Source organism: Zonotrichia albicollis, chromosome 2 (assembly GCF_047830755.1).
Source record: "Zonotrichia albicollis isolate bZonAlb1 chromosome 2, bZonAlb1.hap1, whole genome shotgun sequence".
Lineage (NCBI taxonomy): Eukaryota > Metazoa > Chordata > Aves > Passeriformes > Passerellidae > Zonotrichia > Zonotrichia albicollis.
This window is the reverse complement of record NC_133820.1, coordinates 6259478-6281815: the sequence shown is the minus strand read 5'-3', so window position 1 is coordinate 6281815 and position 22338 is coordinate 6259478. Positions and strand designations below refer to the sequence as shown.

At 40.2% G+C, this 22338-nt stretch overlaps 1 long non-coding RNA gene across 1 annotated transcript; it reads right to left on the bottom strand.

Annotated features, from left to right (window-relative positions):
• Positions 1–13934: 13934 nt before the first annotated feature.
• On the bottom strand, positions 13935–21895 carry LOC141727054 (uncharacterized). Its single transcript, XR_012578037.1, has 3 exons — positions 21797–21895; positions 16416–16505; positions 13935–15345 (listed from the first exon to the last, which is right to left on the bottom strand). It is a non-coding gene; the product is annotated as an uncharacterized LOC141727054 (long non-coding RNA).
• Positions 21896–22338: the final 443 nt, after the last annotated feature.

Here is a 22338-nt window from a genome sequence, read left to right as displayed (position 1 = left end):
GTTTTGTGATCCCTGCTCTCCCTGTCCCTGGAGAACTAGAGTGCTACCCTCTACTCAAAAAGTTAAACTAAGTGCCAATTCTAATTAACCACTGAGAGTTTTGCTGTTGACTTTTGTGCTAGCAGAATGTCACTCCATGTGCTTCCTCACAGGAGCAGATCTTCCAGAGCTCTGGAGAGAAACAGGGTGAAGAGAGATTTTTAGGAAGAGAGAACAGACTCCCTAATTTCTAGTCAAGGTCAGGAACCATTCTTAGGGGGCTTGCCCAGCACTCAGTGACACACAGATATTCCCAGCTCCATCACTTTGGGAAATTCCCTGCTGGCAATAGGATCAGGAAGATTTAGTCCCATTTTTCAGCATCCTCACAGATGTAAGAGTAACGTCCCTCTGCTGGGCAAGGCAGACTCAGAGTTCTAACAAAAACCGAGTTTTCCCTGGGAATGTTCTGCCAAGGGAGGTGATTTGCAGAAACAGGGATGAGTTGGGTCATGATGGTGGAGGATCAGGGATCTCACCTGGGTCCAAGGTCCTTGGTGTGGGACAGCAAGAGGTGATGGATCTCACCTGCTCCTGCTGAATTCTGAGTGGGGTTGTTCTAAACCTAAAACTCATTTTAAAAAAGTATAATTTGCCACAGCTGTATGAAGTACTTCAAGCACTGCGCAGTGAAAGAGAGACAACAGCAGAGCCAAGAACCATATCTGCTAAAATACAGCCTGCTGCAGAAATCTGTGCCCTGCGGTTGACTCAGGCTGCACTCCAATAAATCAAATCTGGCACTTTTTTGTAAGGGTTGAATTTTGCTTTGGGAAGGATGAGCTTTTTAGCTCTTCTAAAACCTTCTGTAGTGTGTGATTCTTTGAGGGAAGGAGGAGGGAGAGTAAAGGCCATCATGCATACCTCAGTCCTGAGGCTGAGAGTAATGACTTTGAATAAATCCTAGATTCCTTAAAACCATAAATGGAAATGAGAAGGCTTGGTCTGAAATTACATGCCTAACTGTAAGATCCCACCTCTGTGGAAATGGAGGTAGCTAGCTGAATGAAATGTTCTGTCTCAGACCATTTATTTTTCCTGCCTCAAAAATATACTGAAATAGAAGAGCTGCACAGGTGCTGTCTGTTTCTTTTATTTCTGTAACAAAAGACATGATGAAATACAGAAAGAAACAAGATGAAGCCAAGATGAGCATGGTCTTTGTGTTCCACAAATTGCATCTCTCCTGTACCTCTTCTGTTCAATAACCGGACCTAGAATCATCTGACTTCTGTATTTGAGCAGTTTTAGTATTTTCAGTCACACTCAGTAACAACACTGTAAAACAAAGAAACCTACTGAAGGCTGAGTAAGCCAAACCCTGTTCTCACCATCTTGAAGCATTCACCAAGGTTTTTCTTGAATTATGTGGAGCAAATTTCATCTACAACCTTGCCAATTTTCTGTTTCCAGAGTTTACATGCTGAAGTTCTCAAAACGGTTTTAAGGAAGGTTTGCCCTTGTATGAATTTAGCATAGAACACTTGTGAACTCTGGAAAGAAATGCTGTCAGAAAGCATCCTCTGCCTTTCATTTTTAGTTTTTCCTTTGTGTTTGGCGGGCATGGGTTGCAGCACTCCTTGAATGAAAAAGGGCTGCAATTTGAATTGTTCCCAGCAGCACCTGTGAAAGCTGCTGGCACCAGAAGCAAGAGTACAAAGCTCTGAATGAAGTCTTCTCACTGCCTGCTCCTGGCTTGTCAATAACCAGTGAAGTGAGAGAGAAAATAACATTTACATTTTCTCTCTAATTTAATGAGAAATGAAAAGACAAGATGAGGGAGAGCCTGGTTAATTTTCCATTCAGCATTGACTTCAATGCTTCTACAAGGACAAGCCAAGAAAGGCAGGAAGCTGTAGAGGGCAAAAAATCTAGAGCTGCTTGGGTAGCTGGGAGAGGCTTCTGTGGTGCTGAGTTCTGGGGTATAATCCTGTAATTCAGTGGCTCCAGCCCAGTGAGTGCCACATTGCTTTCCCAATTTATGATCCCAAACAGCTCTTTGCTGTCAGTTCCTTTTTGCATCTTCTCTTCACCTCCTTTTTCCCTTTCTCTGCTATCTCCCCTGTCACGTTTCGTCTTCATTCTGATTTCTGGTCATCTTTCTTTTTGAGCTGCTTCACCTTTTTTTTTTTCCCTGCTATCACCCACCATTTCCATCATAGAGGGGCTAACAAATCAAACCACCTTTAGCACCAGCACGGGTTCTTTGTGTATTTGCTATTTCTCATATGCCTAATTTTTGCATCTAAACCAGGATTTCTGCTTCCTTCTCAGGTCAAGTTTCTAACAGGAGAGTCTCAGTGATGGAATTGTAGGAATCAATGGAGCCCACCGTCCATAAATGTTCTTTCAGTCTGATATTTTTTGATTTCCCTTTTCTGTTTAATACTTTTTCATTATTGAAGCATTCAGATTAATCTTCATCTCTTTGGCATCTACAGTTTCTTGAGACCAGACACTCATTGCAAATTGATTTTCCTCTGAGTGTCTCTGGGTTATTATTTGGCTTCATCTTCTAAATAAACAAGTAGCAAATTGTTGGTGTTTTTCTCAGTCTGAAACTTGAACAGGTGTGTGCCATTGCTGTTTTCCATAATTTCCTGCTAGTTTTACACTGTTCCTCTTGAGAAAATTCCATTCCAATTCCCACATTAGTAATGTGTAACCTTATCACCATGAAACTTTCCCTTGGCTTGGTCAGTGACCCAGCCATCTGATTCTCCTTGGCAATCCTGTCACTCACTGTTTCAACAAGCACACTCTTTCAGATAATATATTCTTCTGTCAGAATTTTCCACTGTTTTTCCACCACATCTCACTCAGTGGTTTCACAAATTTTCACATTATCTCATCCCAGTCCAGCTGTCAGCACCTTTTTGCAGTCCTGCTCATGTTCTTGTCTTTGCATTCTGTGCCATAAGATGCAATGAGGTACAGTAATAGCAGAAGGATGGAGTTGGGTTTTTAGTTTTTTTTTTGATAAAGACATTCCCAGTGCAGTACTGCTGTGGGAGATGATGGGCAGGAGGCACAGTCTCTGAATCCTGCTGGTCCTTTTGCTCTGGTAGGCATGGCCAGCTGAAAAATTAGTTACAAGGAGTGGAGGTTCTTTGGAGTGCGTCATTTTCAGGATTTCTTCCCCAAAAATCCGTATTTCAGTAGTGGGAGGCTAAGGAATTTCCTAGTAGTTAGCACCATCATGGAGTTATCTTGTATGTCTGCAATAACTGGCAGGGTCATCAGAATAAATTTCATTTCCATTGGACAAAATATTTTGTTACAGTTAAAGAGGATTTTTTGATTTTGTTCAAATACTTCTGAAAGTTTGTGGAATGATACTGTTTCAAGTAAATTTTGTGCACAGATTAGTACAAATTGTTTTTTGCAATTTTGTGTTTTTGTTGATAAACTTGTAAGGGTCATATTTCTATAACATTTAGGGAAGGAGGTAATTGGGAAGAGTTTCATGCTGATGTTACTGGTTGTCTATTCTCTTTATCTTTTAAGAAAACATTGCATGTGAGAAAATTGTCCCAAACCTTTAGATTCAGGAATTCCTTAACACAAACATGGTATCTGCTCTTGTATGGAAGTTAATCCTTGTGTAGAAAGCCAACTCTTTAGGTTACTTTCATTCAGGTAAAAATTATTTTGTATATATATTTTTGAGATGTTTACAAAGTGTATTATGAGACAACCTCCAGGGGAGGGTGGAGGAAATTTAGAATATTTAGAAGCTATGAATGAATCATTTCAAACAAGGTAACCTGGTGAGTAATTTAGTAGACTGTTTGGCATGGTTTTCTTATTTTTTTCCATTACTTGTAAATTTTATTTAGTTCTGTTTTCCAGATCTCTTGACAGCCAGTAGTGGTATGCTCTGGGTGGCCCTGTCTTAGAATTCTGTGCATAAATAGCTTTAGAAAACCCACCAAACAAAATCAAAACCAAACACTTTGGTATTGCTTTAACCTAAGTGACAGGAAAGAATAAAAATGCTCCCATTCAGGCAATACTTCTGTGACTGCTTGAAATATTCAGGACTGTGTGGTGATAACCTCAAGGTAGAATACAGGGGATTTTAATCACCTAAATATTAAGAAAAATAAGAAATTTCGTTGATCGTAAGCTATTTCCTGCAACAGATAACTTTGTACTTTGTTTTTGTAAAACAGAAATCATTCAGAGGCCAATATTGTCAATGTTAGAAAAATGCTACTTTTTTTTACTTATCTTTGTCATAGTATTATTTTTATGAAGTTTTTTTGTCAGCTGGTAAATGTCACAGTAGAAGTGGAAAGCCTCATTGTAAACAGAGCATGACCCAAATCACTCCAGCAAATCCTGTCTTACTCATATCTGACAATCATACTAATTGGAGCAGTTACCAAAAAATATAGCCTTTTAAAAATATTTCCATCACGTTTTTTCGGGGTAGCAAAAGGAAATATTGTGACTTAATAAATTCTTAGAATGGGCAGGGAACTGACTTCAAATAATAGATTATAGGTTTTAAAGGGATTTCAGAATGCCCTGAGGGAAGACAGTGCAGAAAATTACAAGACAAAGTTTGTCTGCATTTCCTGAAAAATGCTTCTCTTGCCTGTTCTTTAAAAAATCTGGTGATGGAAAGCAGATTTCCATGGCTGCAGTTTCAACCTGTTTCTGTTTCTTTCCTTCATGGACATAGAGGACAAATTTTTCCTTCTCTCTCCTCAAAAGCCTGTGATTTACTTGAAGACTTTTTCAGTTATCAACCCCGATTTGTTTGGCCTTTCCTGGTGGGTTATGTGTCTTAAACCTCTGATCCCCAGGAATCCCTGCAAGCAACCCACACTTTTGTGGTTGGGTGATACCCAAAGCTGAACCCACTGCTCCAGCAGAGCTGTGAAAGCTGGGGAAGGCAGAGCAGTGCAGTTTGTGCTGTTGTCTCTAATCCTGCCTCTATGTCCACCTTTTTGTGCTAGAGAAGGGCATTGTTGATTCATGTTCCTCCTGTGATCCACTGTAATACCAAGTATTTGTCTGGCTTTTAGCAGTTGCTCTCCAGGCTGAGCTTGTGCAATCTTTTTATTTTACTGTTTTTGAGCTGTAGCTGTCTGTGTAAAAAGCTATTCTCAAAGGGGACAAAGAAGGCCCTCATATATACATATATATATATATATGTTTATCTGTGTGTGTGCATATATGCAAAATTTCTTCTTGGTGTTTCCTGTGCCTTCCCCATAAGCACCACAGAATCAGTGAATGACTTACCAGTCTTTCTGTCACAGAAAACTTAAGGTTAAAAGATCTGTTATAACACGAGATAAAGATGCTGGATAGATTGGATAAGAATTGTTCTTCCCACTTTCTCTTCTCCTTGTTTCCTTGCAAGGTCTTAAAAGTTGTTTGATTGTACTGATAAGTTTTCAGGGAGTAGGTTAAGGTGACTGAGGTATAATTTCTACCATTTTTCTTTTCCATCTCAGAAATACATTTTATATTTGATCTCTTCTGGGTTTCTAGAGTTCTGCCATTTCCCGGAGCTCCTGAAAGAACAGCCATTAATGGGAAAGTTCTTCCAACTTTCAGATGTTTTAAATTCCCCAAAATGAAGTTTATCAGGCTTATGGAATCTGAAAACAGATCATAAGTCTCTCTGAGCTGTTTATTCCTTTTTCTAGCTTTTTGCTGCCTACTTCAATTGTGCATCATTTTTCTAGAGAAGACTGACAGGCAAGAAGGAATGCAGTGCTTCAGCTCTGTGGGCATTCTCTCACTATGAAAAAGCCAATATTCTTACTGTTTTTAACCTTACATTAGTGTATTCTAGGATGATTTCTTGTTGCCTTTTACATTCTTTGCCTAGTAAACGCTGCTTCACGTTCCCCATACTTATTAAAGCTCTTCTTCTACTACCATCTTTAGTAATCTTGTGTAGCTTCCTCTAAAATGAAGTCAATGAAGAATTTTGATTTTCACAACAGGGGTCTAATTAAATTTTCTGTCCCTCCTTATACTGGGTTAGCTTGGTTTTGTGTTTTTGTTATTTCTTTAAGGAATTTTTAGCTGTCTAGAATTTCTTGAGGCTTATCTCATCCCTGTGAGTGCATTATCTCCCAGTTCTGAGTTTATCAAATTTACTATGCTAATTTTTTTTGTTCTTCTCAAAACCTATGTTTCTAAGAAAAGTTAATTTTTCAATTTTCAGCCTCAAATTACTCTCTATTTATCGGGGTGGTTTTTTTTGTTTTTTTTTTTTTTTCCTTGCTGGATAAAGTTGCATTTAAATCACTCAACTTTTCTCCATGTTCTGTAAAGAAAATCAAGAATTCTCAAAAGTAACTTTAAGGAGTGTACTGATCTCCCTTAATACTCAGCAGCTCACAGGATTCAGTCTCAAGCTGCTTATACAGTTTCTGCAGGCTTTGATAAATTCCTTGTGTCTGGAAGAATACCAAAGACCTGAAGCAAAATATGGTCTGTGGCCTTAAGGGTGTGACATCATGTTGCCAAGCAGAGATCCTATGTGATACTTTAAACAATTATATCTTTTTTCTTTTCTTTTCTTTTTTTTTTTTTTCATTTTAGCACTGCCATCTAATATGCTGTTCTTGTTTCTCCCCTGTGTATTTTTTTTCATATCATGGAATCCCAGAATGGTTTGGGTTTGAAGGGACCCTAAAGGTTATTTACTTCCAACTCTCCTGCTGTGGGCAGAGGCAGCTCCCACTGGAGCAGTTTCCAAAGCTCCATCCAGCCTGGCCTAGGAACATCTCCAGGGATGGGGCATCCACAGCTTCTCTGGGCAACCTGTCCCAAGTGCCTCACCACCCTTATGGGAAAGAATTTTTTCCTGTAATGTGATCTAAATCTACTCTCTTTTAGCTTAAGGCCACCCCTCCCTTGTCCAATCCCTACCTGCCTTTGGGAAAAGCTTTGCTGTAAATCCTCTTGAGGCACTGGAAGGTGCGGTGAGGCCTTCATGGAGCCTTCTCCTCTCCAGGCCGGGCAGCCCCACTCTCTCAGCCTGAGTTCAGGGCAGAGGGGCTCCAGCTCTCTGATCTCTTCTGAGTCCCCCACAACAGCTCCAGGACTTTTCTGTGGGGAGGATCCCAGAGCTGGATGCAGCTCTGCAGGTGGGGACTCATAGAAGGGCAAAATCCCCTCACTAAAGTGCTGGCCACGCTGCTTTGGATGCAGCCCAGGCTGGTTTTGGCTTTCTGAGCTGTGAGCACACCCAGCCTGCTCATGTGAGGTCCTCACCAACCAACACCCCCAGTCAGGGCTGCTCCCAATACCTTCTCCCCCAGCCTGTTTGGAAAAACTTGGTATTACTGATTAATTTAAAAAAGAGTAAGCAACACCATAACACCTCTAAATTGTCCCAAAGACAATTTCCAGATGCATTTCTCACATGTATTTTTCTAAGACAAGATCTTTCAGCTTTCTTGATTTTTCTCAAGTACACACTCGTGCCATCATAAGCAGTCTTCAGTAGAATCGGGTCAGTGATGAGGACAGAAGTAATAAATTCTTTATCTCTGGATTTTATGGAAGTAACACCTTTTAAAATACTTTTTTTTTTCTCTTGACTTCTTTCATGCTATGTTGCTGACTGATTTAGGCAATGGAGCACTGTGGTCAATTGAATTTCCCAAAATCTAATATTAAAAGATGGAAGGGAAGGACCTTTGTGTCAGCAGAATAAACTGAGGAGTGTTCAGGAAGCACCAATAATCCTCTCTGAGAAAAACAGAGAAATTTATTTGTGTTTTATTATTTTCTTCCAATGCTTGTTACTGACTTTGATTCATTAATGCTACAGCTTTTTTTTTTTTCCCTAATGAACATGGTGTCTGTTCTAGATACTTTTGATTTCAATGGTAGAAATGTATAGTAGAGCCATTTTTCTATATTGATAAAGATCTCCTATTAAAGAATATTTTTTTGCCTTGTACAAAGAGAACCTAACATTTCTTAAGTGAGAATAAAGTTGAGACAAGAATGAAAATAAGAAACAGTTTTGTAGCAACTAGAGAAAGCTAATTTTTGCTTTATTCAGTTTGAAACTATTACTGATTTTTTCCCACAATGCCTCCCTTTTAAATGCACTGATAATGTAATGCTGTTAGAAGGGTCTGGTGCGCTTCTCCTGTTTTGCAGGCAGAATTTTTTGTTGTTACACTTTTCAGATAAACCTGTTATAGCCAGCCAGAGATATTAGAACATATTATAAGAAATTCTGAGTTGGATGGGACCCATCAGGATCACCAAGTTCAACTCCTGGCCCTGCACAGGACATTCCAAGGGTCACACCATGTACCTGAGAGCAGTGTCCAAACACTTCTTGAACTCTGTGAGTCTTGATGCTGTGACCACTCCTGTGAGCAGCTTCTTCCAGTGCCCAACCACCCTCTGGAGGCCAATCTTGTTTCATACTCATTTTGGCAGCGAGCAATCTTCTTATTTTAGTATTGAATTACTAAAGGTGCTTCTATGCAGACAAAACAAATCCAGGAAACTCAGCACACAAAAAACCTCCAATTTCTCTGATTCACCTTTCATCAAAAGCAGTGTTTGATCTCCATTTATCCATTTCAGGCTGAAAATTTTCATATTCATTTCCTCATGTGCCATTGTGCATAGATAAGTGACTACATTTGTTTTTACTGTAAAGATATTAGCAGAACAGCTGTGGTGCACTTCTGCATTTTTCATAGAACTTACTCATAGGGCTACTTCTTTTTTTGTTGTTGTTGGCCTTATCTTCAGGATTGGTTTTTTCAACACATAATCTGGTATTGTGAATGAATGTCTTCATTTGTCTCTCACTCTCTTGCAAGGCAGAGTCCAGGTTTGGTTCCTATTTAGTGTTGATGCTTAAAATTTGATACTATTTTGAAATAATAGCAATGACTGCTGTGAGTGTTTGTTGTTTGATGAAAAGAGAGGTGTAATCGGCTGGGACATGTATTTCCTGCAGGCACTAAAGCACATATTTTGTGACACATCAGGGCTGCAGCTGTAGAGAAGCTTCAGGCTAACAAAAAGCTTCCAGCAGATAATTTCTGCCTGTGACCCTGGTGCAGAGTGCAGGCCCATTCTGTGTCACTTTTTCAAATCCATGTGCACCAGCTGGGAATAAGGGAGCATTTGATGACTTTCCTGGAGACTCCATCCTGATGGAGTTCATCTTCCAGTTTATAAGCCTGATATATTGGATGAGTTTTCAGACAGGCCTTCGAAGTCCTTTAAAAGAGAGAGCTGTATTGGAAGGATGGCATCTACATCCCTCCAATCCCAAAACCAAGCAAACATCACATTTGGTGAGTACTCTGGGTCCTTGTAGTCAGTAACTGCATGAATGAGAAGTATCCCTTTCCAAACAAATATGAACAGAATATTTATTTTAATTCTTATGTGTACTTTCCTTATGCCAGTATTATTTTTGGTGCAAAGACATCCTATTTTTCACATCTGTGTAGTGGCAGCAAGGAATGCCTGGCAGTGGGATCCCATGGAAAGGTTGTGACTAATTCATACCAAACCTCTCTGAGATGTCCACTGGTAGGATGAAGCTCCACAGTGTCCCACAAACAATTAATTCTGGGTGACCCTGGGGTGGGAAAGGAAGGTTTGTTTTCTGTACATTCCTCAACAGAGACCTAGTTCCTTTTTGGATAGTTGGCCTTGCTTTGGGAAGGGAGAGGTGGCAGCTTCAAGCGCTTTGCTGCATTTCTGTGAGTGCAGAGCCTGCCCTGGTGACTCTTTTGCACACAGGGAATGCAGCAGGGGCTGGTGCCTTCCCTGCTCCTCTGCCTCCCTTCACCTGGGCCCAGGACACTCCCTAGAGAGCCACTCATGCTCTGGGCCCCAGGATTTGCTTCCAGCACCATTCTCTAAGCACAGAGGTGCTGTGTTTGTGCATGCCAAGGAATTACAGTTATGCATTGCAGCAGATGCTTTATGGTAGTTCTGTAATTAGCACTCTGCACTGTTATGCCAGAGGCACAGATTTGATCTCTTGCTCTCTGAGCTGGCAGGGGATGGGAGCACTGCTTAGGCAGTGTGCAAAACCCCAGATGGGCAGGGAAAAGGAATATTTTCTCCATTGCTCTGCAGTGGCCCTTACAGCTAATGATGATGGTATTTTGTGCTCTTATGCCTTTCATTTAAGGATCTCAGAGTGCTCTGCAGGCATTAAGCAAGACATTCTGCTCCCCAGTGGAACAGGCAGCATGGAGAATGGGGGATCTCTCCATCAATGACCTCTGGGCCATAGCACAGCAGCTGTCCAGTAAGGCACAGCAGAATCCGTCAATATTTTAGGATGGACAGTAAGCAATACAGCTTTCAATTAAAACCACAGGCAAAATCGTGGTAGGAAGAGCTCAGTGGAACTCGCACTTAGCTGGAGCATGTGGGCCAATGTATCTATTTTGAGTTGGGTTTCTTAACCCAAACACACATCTTCCATCAGCAGCAGCCCCTCCCAGCCCCTGACAGGATGATGGGTCTTTGGCTTAGTGATGCAGTGAGAAAAACGCCATTCCCTGCCTGACCAGAGGCTCACAGACTGGCAGTGGGGATTTCAAAAGAGCCAAACAAACAATCTGACACTGCCCCACTCAGAATTCCAGACTTGCATCAGCAAATATGGATTAAGGCCCCTGTGCTACAGCCATCTCATCAAGCTTCCAGCTCCATTTAGCAGCTCCTCAGTTTGCGTTTTGTTGAATTTTTGTTGGCTTCCTCCACTATTTCCTTCAAACTCTTTAGGCCTGTGTTATACTTCTTATGCTCAGCTTGGGAGTTTTTCCAACTCAGATGTTCAGCAGCGTTTCTTTGGTAAATTTAGAAAATTCCAAGATGTTCATTAAATTTGCTGAGCTAAAAGATCTGTGTGAGGGTTTTTGATTTACCCTTTCTTGCATTTACCACCCTCTTTTCATCTATTATGTGCCTGTCTTCATTTCTCTCTTTCGGTCTACTTATTTTTCTTGCATAGATTATTTTATTGTGATTAGATAGACTCTTATGCTTTAGAGATAGGTCAAAAAATAATTATCTAATTCTCTTTGTTTTTATCTGGGATCAATGCAGACACATATATTTTATACCTGTCAGGTTTTTTCTCCTATATAACAGATTTTTTTGGCTGTGTTGATGTAGCCACTTGTGTTGCACTCTTTTGTGATTCAGGATTTTTAGGCCTTTTTTATTTCTGCGGGACTTTTGTTTTTATGTAACACTTGAATGAATGTCTTCACTTTTGTGTTGTTACTGTGTGGTTACAAGTGGCAGTGTTGATTCTTTGTTGATCTCTGCTGTTCAACAAGTGCAGCAGCTGCAAGCAGGTTGGTATTTCCATCTCAAATGCTTGAAATCCAATACAAACTCTAGATTGAAAAGCCACTGTATTATCATTTATTTAGCTAAGTTGTTGACTGCTTCTCCAGAAACAATCAGCAATCAGAGGGCATTGCAGAATTTGAGTCTGGGAACTCTGAATGGTAAATGACAAATGTAGCCATTGAGCACAGCACATCAGAATCATATTACCACTGGCTACCACCAAATTTTCCTCCTGCGTGTCTAAAGCCTGGTGAGGTGATCCAAATGGCCCATGCCTGATTTGTTTTGATTATAATATGAACTAATATCAGGCTTGCTGTCTCCTGAAATGGCCTTGTTTTCTTCAATGCAGAATGATGATGCTGTAGCATTTCCTTCCTCTGGCGTCTCGCTTGCTCACGCTGTGGTCTGCTGGAAACAGAACACAGATGCTTTCTTTGCACATGGATGATCTGGGAATAACTCCATTGGAACCTCATGTCAGTTGTAGATCAGCAATTGTACCAACAGCGAGAGGTGCCTCTGCCAGGTTCCTCTGCAGGGAAAAAAAAAACCTAAAAATAGACACTGTGACATTATAACCTTTGCTTTCTGTAGTTTTCCAGTCATCTGGTGAAATCAGAGACATTACTGTGTCTCTTTCCCTCTCTTTTGCATGTTGTCAGGAATGCATTTCTCAGTCAGGGAACATGACATTGTAAAATCACAATACCAATGTATTTTTACTCTATAGCTCTGCTCTGAGCAATGTTGGTACAATTGCCTGGCAAAGTTTTCCTGCTATACTTTCAAGAAAATATCTGCACATCCCTCTGAAGGCAGCCAGCTTTCATTCTCTTGTCTACCTTTGCATGTTATTTTTCCTGCAAAGCTACAAAAGAGCATCAAGGTCTGAAAGTGCTGCTTGTGGTACAAAGTATGCAGAAGACTGTGGCTGTCCTATTAACTCTTTCTGCTGTTTCCAGTTGAGATGTGGAAATCTAATAAATACAGATCTACTACGTGTTTATCCATCTCACTCAGTTTATCTTGTTCAGTTCATGTTGCTCCCTGTGCAATGGGAAAGAAGTGACTGCACTTAGAGCACCTTTTCCTTCCCTCATCACCACACATTGTGGTGAGCAGGCTGCACAGATCTGTACTTAAGTGCTGTATCTAAGTGCCACATGTTGTTATGCACCCCTCAAATACCTCTGCACACAAAACACCAAGTTCAAATGTTGTTTCCATGGATGGTGGATCACTTCCAAGAGAACGCTGCTCCTGCTGCTGAAGCTTTATCAATCCAGGAAAACTGCTGGCATTTTCTTGGTTGCCTGCTGTGGTTCTGTTGAAAGGGATAAGAGCTGTAACTTTTGGGAGAGAGAGATGTCCCCTGTTGTGCTGTGCTAGGAGGTTCTGATCCAGCTTTGCAGGTCTTGGCACTGAGGCACAGCCTTGGATGGGCTGGGCTTGGTGAGCAGCAGCTCGTGGGCCACCAACAGGGACCTGCCCTGCAGGTGGGCTGGCACCTTGCTCTGTTCTTGTCCTAGAGATCAAGGAGATATTTTGGCTTTCTGGGTCCTATTTATAGATATCAAAGGCTGCCGTGATCCCCTTGTCAATACTTTGATCATTTCAATATATTGATCTACATATTAATCAGGGCTCTCTGTGTGAAAGCGGGCCTTGCTCCATGGGGAGAAACTGAACTGTTTTGCTGCAGAATGTGACTGCTATATAAATATATATGAGTTTAATATTCCATTGGTGCTACCTTTGACATGCTGCAAAGAATATTGTTGTAAATATTGCTGGCTTGTAATGAAATAACTTTTTTCCCTAAGGCAGCATCATGAGCTAGATAAGTAAGGGTTAAACAGCATAAATACAGTTTTATCCCTTCTTTCAAGTTACCCATGTATTTGATTTCTTTCGTGTTATTCTTTCATTTCTTTCCATGATTATTTATATCTGGCTTCGAAGCCAGAGCTTCAGTGTTCTGGGCATTGCACAAATACAGAACAAAGGCAGAGCCCCCATGACAGAGGCTTTGCTTTTATTTCATCTGTTTGTTGTAGCCTCTCATGGAAAGGCTGCATTTTGACAGCTAAAGACAAAGTGTGTGTGCACCTGGAAATTAAATGGAAACTTGTGTTCCTCCCACCCCCTATCTCAGCCCTCACCAAAGTAATTTGTTTTAACTTTGGCTATAAAGAGAACAAACTTTCTTGGCATTTTTCAAATTCAATTACACAAGATATGAAATTCTCCTGTTTGCTTTTAGAAGGAAATAATTAGGAGACATTTCTGTTTTCCACATGGATCTTAGTATTCTGCAAAGAAGCTGACATTATACCTGGGTAAACAGCAAAGTGATTATCAAAACAAAGTCAAATAAAACAAAGGAGAATTTCCCTTGCTTTCAGAACTCCTGGTACTCTACAGCAGCATTTCATGTGTAACTGAATCTTTTCTTCTCAGATTAATTTCTGTTGTTGACATGTGGCTAAATATAGAATAATTGAAGTCGTTTTAAGTGTAGTAATTTATTTACAATAATTTTATTTTCCTTAATTCCCTTGCGATTGCATTGGGTTAAATTTGTGCTACAGCAGCCTGCATGCAGAAAAATAGCTTTAATGATTTTTTGCTATGGAGCTTTATTTTACGCCGTGCTTTGTTCTTTGGAATTTGGCAACGACCGTTCCTCCTCTTCCTAAGGTCAGAGTGATTTGAGCTTCAACTAGTTATTTAGAGAGATCTGATAAAGAAATTTCATCTCTGTGGGTGCTGGCCAGCGATGAACAGAACCCTGGGTTTCAATAGAGACTAATCTCAACTCAGGAGGGAAAATTCGGGAGGGGAAAAGCAATCTGCTCTTCGGTGACCGATCGCTGACAATTTGCTTCCACTAGCCACCTCTCTCTTCCTGCCTAAACTGTCAGAGTGCCATGGAAGAAAAAGCCCTTTGTGCCTGTCTGCAGAAAGTGACTGTCATCACCATTATGAATGGTATTTTACATAGGGCTTGTAAAGATCGGCAATTACTTCATCCTTCCTGCCTCTCCTTTGTGCCGGATTCTCCTGGTGCTGCACCCAGCTGAGGTTCGGCCCGAAGCACATCTGCTTCCCTGCTGACTGAGTCCCCCCAGCTCTGCCTTCTACCCCAGCTCCTTCTTTCTGCTCATCTTCCCAAATCTGCAGGGGGGAACAGCTTCCCCTTGTCTCCCAGCAGGCTGGGACCAAGATTTGTGCCTCTGTTTTTGACTTAGAGCCCTAACTCAGGCTGAGGTGCAGTTGTCATTGCTGCCCGTGGCTGCTTCAAGCCCCAGGAATTCCTGCAGGGATGGGAGAGATGATGGTGGGAGAAGTGACAATGGGTGCATTTGGGGAGGACCAAGGGATGGAAAAGAATGGGTGTGTTAAGGATGTAAACTTTGTAAACGGCCATAGGGGCATGAAATTTGGATAGCACCCAAAGTGATGTGAAGGAGCTTGAAAATTGTGGTTTCAAAATGTTGGCTTTTCCTGGATTAAGAGGAAAATAAAATTATTCTTGTAGTGGAAAATCCCCTCAAAAATTGAACTTTCAAAAGTTTTTCAGCTGGGTGTACACTGTGCCTGCCTGAGCAAAGCCAGCACCTTATGAAAACTAAAACTCAGCTCCTTGTCTACTTTGGCTCAGATTTGGGCTCAAACTACATCCTCTCTCAGGCACTAAAGTCTTATGAGTCAGACAGTGTGTTTAAGAGTTTAATTGGAGGGGTTGCTGTGGTGTGTAAATGTATCTGGAGCTCAATAATGGTACCTACAGGGAAAAGGTGAACTCTAGAATGAGCCAATTTCTCTGGTGTGCTGTCCTGGCAGCTCTGGGAAATCAAATACTGGTGAATCCAAAATGAAGGGGTATGGTTTGATTTAAAACACAACAGTGTTTTGTTTCAGATCAAATTGTCTCTAAAGTCCTCCTTTCTTCCTTCCATCCTGAAATAGAAAACATAAAACACTGACATAATAAAGGTTTTTCCTGTCTAAAGCATCTGGGTTAGGCAGGATGCTTTGATTTCCATGGAATAGGTTTGTCACCCTAAAATTCTTAGTGTCTGCTAGTCGGTGAGTCAGACAAGTGAGGTGAATAGGGGTGAGTTTGGGGTTTTATGACACAGCAGTGAGTGAAGGTTGTTGTGATGAATCTGGTGTGGGTGAAATGGGTGTTGAGGTGACTTGGTGCAGACAAAGCTTGTTCTGAGAGGGATGTCTGTCCAAGAGGTACCAGGAACCTTTCTTTTACACAAAGGACAGTCCATGTGAACAGCCAGGAAAGATTTTGACTGCTCACATTTTTTAGTAGCTCCTTCCCACACTTAGTTTAAACCTCGTGAATTTTAAGATAATGGCTTTTCTTGTTTTTCAAGAAATCATTTAATTTGTGGGTGTTTTTTTTAAATTTTAAACAAAAGGTAGCCAGTATATTTACAGATAGTTACTGGAGACCCTCTCAGTTACAGGAAAAAATTGTTTCCCAGGTTCTGTGTATTACAAAGAGAAAGTATTAAAAGCTCGAATTATCATATGAATTTAATAAAAATCTTACAAATTAGGAAGCAGCACATTACAAACCCAGAGGACAAATCTTTTGATTGCACCTTTGGGTGCAATTCCTACAGTTAAAAAAAGCAGGATCTTATCAGTCAGGCTGTTTACCTGTGAGAATCAGGGTTTCACCGGTGCTTCACGTATTTCTGCTATTATAGGAAATAGGTTGTGCATTATTTTACCCTTATTTAAATTTCATCTCTTTATTCTTTCTGTATTACATTCATTCTGTGGTATTTATCTCATTTCCTTTTTAATTATTTGAACAATTGTCCTCCTAAATATTCCTGTTGTTGTTGTTTTAATTTCTTTGAAATCCTTTAATGTTGGTCCATGGTCTTTACTGGTTGTTTCCAAGGAGATAATTAGTTTCAGTCTCCCGCAAATTTTCTGGATTTTTCTTACTAATTTGTAATACAAACATAATTATTTTTAAAGTGTTTCGTGAGACTACTTACTTTTTTTTTAATTTGCAAAATAAATTATTGTTCACATTTATAAAGTGCCTTGACAGCCTCTCTGAAGTAAGGATGAATATATTGTGGAATCTGAAAGAGAAAAGAGGTCATCTTAAACACTCTCAGAACTGCTAAATTTGTTTCCTAGAGCACAGCATCAAAACAAATTTCACTGTGTAGTGTTTTAAATAGAGAGAAGGACTTTAGAGCAGCGAAAAATATGGTTTGGGTGTACTTAGCACGTGAGGAAATTGTGGTGAACTCTTCAGTGTAAAATAAGTTTTTGTTTTCTATTCAGTGGTGCATAAGCCCTGGTTGTAATATAGGTGCTGCTGAATTAAATGTTAGTGCCCTCCAAGGACGCACCTGCACTGCCACAATTGGCTGATGCACAAGTGAACTCCAGAGTTCCAGGAGATGGGAATACTGTGTGTGCTGCCCAGAGCAGAGCAGCTTTGTCCCCTGGGCAGTAATCGATGGCCACGGGGCCTGAGCTGCCGTGTCCAGCCTGGTTGGGGCCACCTGGGGCAAATGCCACCAGCAGGTGCCACCTCCAAGGTCCTCACACCGCACCTTGCTGGGGGTGGTCACTGGAGAAGGGTGTGAAGGTCCTTCAGAACTCTGCAGAGGGGCAGGAACTCTGCCAGAAAGGATTCCATCCCTTGCCATTTCTCTGTGCTTGGGATTTCCAGCGCCTACGATCAGCCTCCTAAAGCAGCAAACACAGGGTTTCCTCAGGGAATATCCACTGCAGGTCTAAAGCAAGGTGCAGCATTTTCACTCCCACTCCGCAGGTGATAAACCTAAAATTCTTTGATTCCACTGGGTTTTGTTTTTAATATTTCTTTTGGGTTGTTTTCTTTCTTCCTTTTTTTTTTTCTTATTGACTCCATGATTTTGGGTAAAGTGGTGAGCTCTCTATGCTGAGGTTTTAGCCCTGCAAAACTTAGAGGACTAAAAACTTTGTTCCTAAAGCTTGGGGGTTTCTTCTTTTTGAGGAAAGTATGACTATTTTATGTTGTATCATACTGTCTTGTAAGCTCTTAGTGTTTACTGCAGTAGCACCAGGTCTCATGATATTTCAGATTCCTTTTTCTCTTAACATCCCAGACACATGGCTATATAAAAATTTCAGCTTTAGCTGAAATAAGTTTCTAGCTCTTCTGATTGTTAGGAAAGAGAAACCTTGATGAAGTCTCTCCCTGAAGATGAAAAGAAAAACTAGACAGAAATAAAGAGGACCCAAACTCTGTTCCTTCTTGGAATCTGTAATACATTGGGAGTCTAAGCTGCGTGTGCGTGTCAGGTCTGGCAGCATTACAAACAGGAACAGCAAGGTGGGACTGTAAATGTTAAGTATGTGCAGCCAGGCTGATAATTAGAGAGTACTCAGCAATTTGTCTTCGATTCAGAGGAAACATTTCTCGATCAGAAAGTGTAACTGAACAAAGATCCAGGAAAGGGAAGCAACACAAAGGTTTTTCCCCCTCCTAGTCCTCTGCCTCTCTCTCCCTTTGGCATATTGTACCATAGGTGTTAAGTGCAATGTTTTCTCTCCTTTTTTATGAAAATTTTCTCTCTTACTAGCATTTAGAAATTCATAGGCTTGTTTTGCCTTCAGGATTAAATTTTTTTATATGCTGAGCACTATTTTAAAACTGCATCTTTGTGACCTGGGTAATCTTGCAAATAGTTCAAAAACCAGTGTGTCTTTACTGTGGGTGCCAAAGAAGTAGCTGTAGTAATGTTGGTTTCATAGCATTGCTTTTTATTTTTCTTTTTTTCCCCAACCCTCTGTCTGGACTAGATCTCACAGGTTTTAGATGATGACTCAGAAAAACACCTCTATCCTTGTATGTCTGCTACTATTTTCATGGTCATGCTGTAAACATAATTGGAAAAATGGAGCAAATAACATCCTCATATTTAACAAAATAATGTTGAAAAAATAATATCTTGCATACATCATTAAAAAGAAAGGGAGTATAAATGACTTTTAACGTTGCCTTTAAAACATATTAAGTTAAAGGGACAAATCCCTGTGTGTAATAAATTGAACATGTACCATTGAAATCAATGGAGCTACACAGATTCAAAGCAATTTGGTACCTGGCACTCTATAGGAAATGCTAGATTAAGTTGGAAAGACACGTACTTGAAAAAGCGCACCTTTTCACTTGGGAATCTATAATGATCCAAAAAAAAAGCTGAAATACTCCCCAAAATGTGATTCGCACAAACTCCAGCCAACTCTGCTTTATATCTTTGCACTGCTTTTACCTGGAAAGATATACTTCAAGTAGTTCTCAAAATGACTGAAGCAAATCTGACAATTTATCATAATTGAAAGTGTCTTAGGAAAATGTCTTGGAGGCTCAATTTCCTGCTGAGAAGGGGAATGTCACTGTTGTCACTGACCTGTGGCTGTAAGAGGCACATGATCAAGACTTATTAATTACAACATTAAATGCCAAATATATGAGACAGTGCAGACATTTTATTGGATGTGGGAACTAATCAACTTGCTACTGAAGTAATTCAATTCCATGCAGGTTTATTATTCAAGCACTTTAAAGCTCAAGGAATGACAGCTGATATATATGGAGGAAAACTAAGAGAGACAGCAATAGTTCCTTTTAATTGTATTTATTGTATTGGATAAAAGTGATATACAGCTTTCCTTTCTGGTCTTGAAGTGATTTGTCTCATGCTTAATTATCACTTAGCTATCAATGACCAGGATGGAGAAAGAACAGCCATGCTGAAAACCACAGAGCTCAGAGTGAGTGTGATGCACAGGTGCCCTGCTGGCTTTAGGTTACCCAGCTCCACTTCCTGCAATTTTCCAGGGCTCAGCAGAGCAAGGAAGGAGGTGAGCTGAGGTGTGCCATCACAGCCATCCCCATGCTGGGCTCTCCAGGCAGGAGCTGAGCACTGAATGTTTAATTTAGCTCCTGGCCCTCTGCAAAATGCGAGCGCATGATTTTTACCTCTTTGCACACGGAGAAATTCCTGCAGCCAAACTCTCATTTGGTTACCCAGGGATCAGGGCTGTGTGCTGAGGGGACCAGCCTGCTGAGCTGCAGCCCTCTTGTCAGCTGAAACAGTGTTTTCCACAGGCTCTGTTTGCTTGTGAAGCGTGTGGGATTTGGGGAGGTACACAAAAGGAAAACCTGCTGAATTATGTTCCTCTGCAAGCACAAGGATCTCTGGTTTGTGGAGCACAGGTGACCATCTCAGCCGGACAGGATTCCTGGTGGTAGATCTCTAATTTGCCCCCCAACCCCCATGGAAATGTATTACATGGCATATGTGAGAAACTGTGCAACTTAGTGAAAATGGAAAGATGCTCATGTTCTGGAAGGATGAGCTAGATGGAGTCCTTGCAGATGATGCATCCCCTTCAAATGGGAATAATATGACTTTATAATAGACTAAACCAGACAAAACTGATTCTTCCCCAGTCCTCAGGGAGTGGATGGTTATGATTTGAATTCATTAAAAACATTTCTTATTTGTACTTTAAGTTTGAAAGCAAGATGTGTCCTTGGCTCAGGAATGAAACTTAGCAGAAGATGCATTTACTTAGCCTCTGAGGCTGAAATTTTATGCAAAATTTGTTTTGTGCTTTAGTTTTGATTTTGAAATGCAGCCTTCATTTCTGTTTACCCTAAGTTCAGTCATTCATGGTCATATTGACACAAGTACTATGGAAACAGAGGGAGTTTGGGGTCTTTTTTAATGTAACATAAAAATACCCTGTTGTTTTTCTATCTAGCATTGTAGTAGAAGAACTGAAATTTTGTTAAAGGCTTTTTTTGGTTTGGAGTTTTTGCTTTTTGTTTTTGTGGGGTTTTTGTTTGTTGGGGTTTTTTTGGGTTTGTTTTTATTTTTGGTTGGTTGCCTGGAAATATTTTGTTTGTTGGTTTGGTGGTTTTTTTCCTTTTTAGTTTTGGTCTATTTTTTTTTCCTTTTTAATGCAGTAGCAAGTCCAGAGAGACCAATTAAACAAAAATTCATGTGGTTTTATTTTTCATTATATTGTGGCTGTCCATCTCTATAAATATAGAATGTCCATTTGTCCAAAGATGTTTCTAAAACAAAATAATTATGGTATTTGTAGATTTATTTTCACTCTTTTCATACTGGGTTGAATATAACCTCTTTGAAAAATGTATAATCCTCTTTGTGTTTAAAATGAGTTACCAAATTATTCCTTGTGTTAGTACCTGAAGCATTACCTGTAGATCAGGTAGGAGTTGGGAAAGAAGAGAAATATTCACAGCAGCATTTAGGGCTGCATAAAATCCTTGTGGCAGTTAAGTCATATGCTTGCACAGATTACCAGTGTTTAAAATGAACTAGAAAATGATAAGCAAATTATTTTTTAACTTCTTTTTCCAGGTGATTAAGCCACAGGAAATAAGGAAAAAGTGCTAGCATAATTAGATAAGCATTTCACTTGTAGTTAACAGTGAGAAATACAGAGATACCAGCTAAATTTTGAGTTGGAATTTCATGCAGCATGCTAGCAAAGGGAAGTGTGCCCACAGGGATATTTTTGTTACTCATTGCTAATGGAGCTTGGCTAAGGAAGGCAGTGGGTGTCATCTTCATGCAGTGCCCCCTGGCCAGAGCCAGCAATACAAATATACAATAGATATAATGCAGCTTGGCTGTCCTGTGACCAGCAAGCGGCCACTGGCAGGAGCAAAAAGTACACTGAAATTCTTCAGCCTTGGTCTTGAGGCTTTTCTCAGCATTGTCTTATGCAGTAGATATGAGCTGGGCTGGAAGTGACCCACTGAACATATGAAAATACAGATTAGGATAATAATCAAAGCATGAACACTACCAGAAATGTAAGCAATCTTGCACTGAAAAAGGATTTAAAAATACATCTGTTAATTTAATACATTGTTCTTAAGAATATTATATTCTACTCCCCGAGTGTTTTCTGTCTGTCAGTGTCACAATTTGGTATTTTTGAGGAGTTGGAAGGCACAAAGTTCTGGCCCCACTCTGGGATATTTAACCAAGGCAGAGACCTTGATGATATTGGTATTGAGCAGTGTTGCTGTAGCTGTGAATGGGTGAAGCTGATTACAGGAAAATTTAATAGCTGAAGAAATCTAGAAATAAATTCTTTAGATTCCAACCATCAGCATCTAATGGGTAAATTACAATTGAATTTGAATGAAAAAGGCAGACCTTAGTCACCCACTGAAGGAGTACAATCCAAAATCCCTCTCTAATACCAAAATCAGTACAACCATGCAGACTTCTCTTTCATACAGTGTTAGTTTCTTTTTAAATGGAAATGAGATTATTTCTGATTTATGCTGGTGATGTCTTGAGCAGGTTTGTGCCCATTTGCTTACCTGGTTTACAAGAGGTGGATTTTTCCTCTGGGCCAAGTGTTGTACTCCCTGTAAAACAAAGGTTATGGCACTAACACAAGCTATTTCCTTGAGGCCAGATTCTAGCCACAGCTTCTTGAATGCAAATCACTGGCATTACACACGGGTAACTGAAATCTGAATTTACCCTTGAGTGCTCAGTTCAGTCAAAATTATTTTGCAGCTTCCCTGCTGATGGCTAAGAAATCATCCAACACCAGTAGTGTAGCTACCTCTTATTCAGAATTCCCTTCACAAATATAGCATAAGAGTTGCTTATAAATATACATGCTTTTGTTGAAAATTGCTGTTGAAATTCACTGCTCTGCATACTACAGGTATAGTGAAAGAAATCTCTGAAAGCTCATAATTAAACATTCCTTTTGTTCAGACAGTGAAAAGTGAGTGAAGTTCTCAGACTTTATATGCAAGGTGCCATATCCAAACTGTTTTCAGCTCTTCTTCACACAGTTTTGATTGGTTTAGGGCAGAGCTGTGCTAGTTAACATTCCTGGTCATCCTCA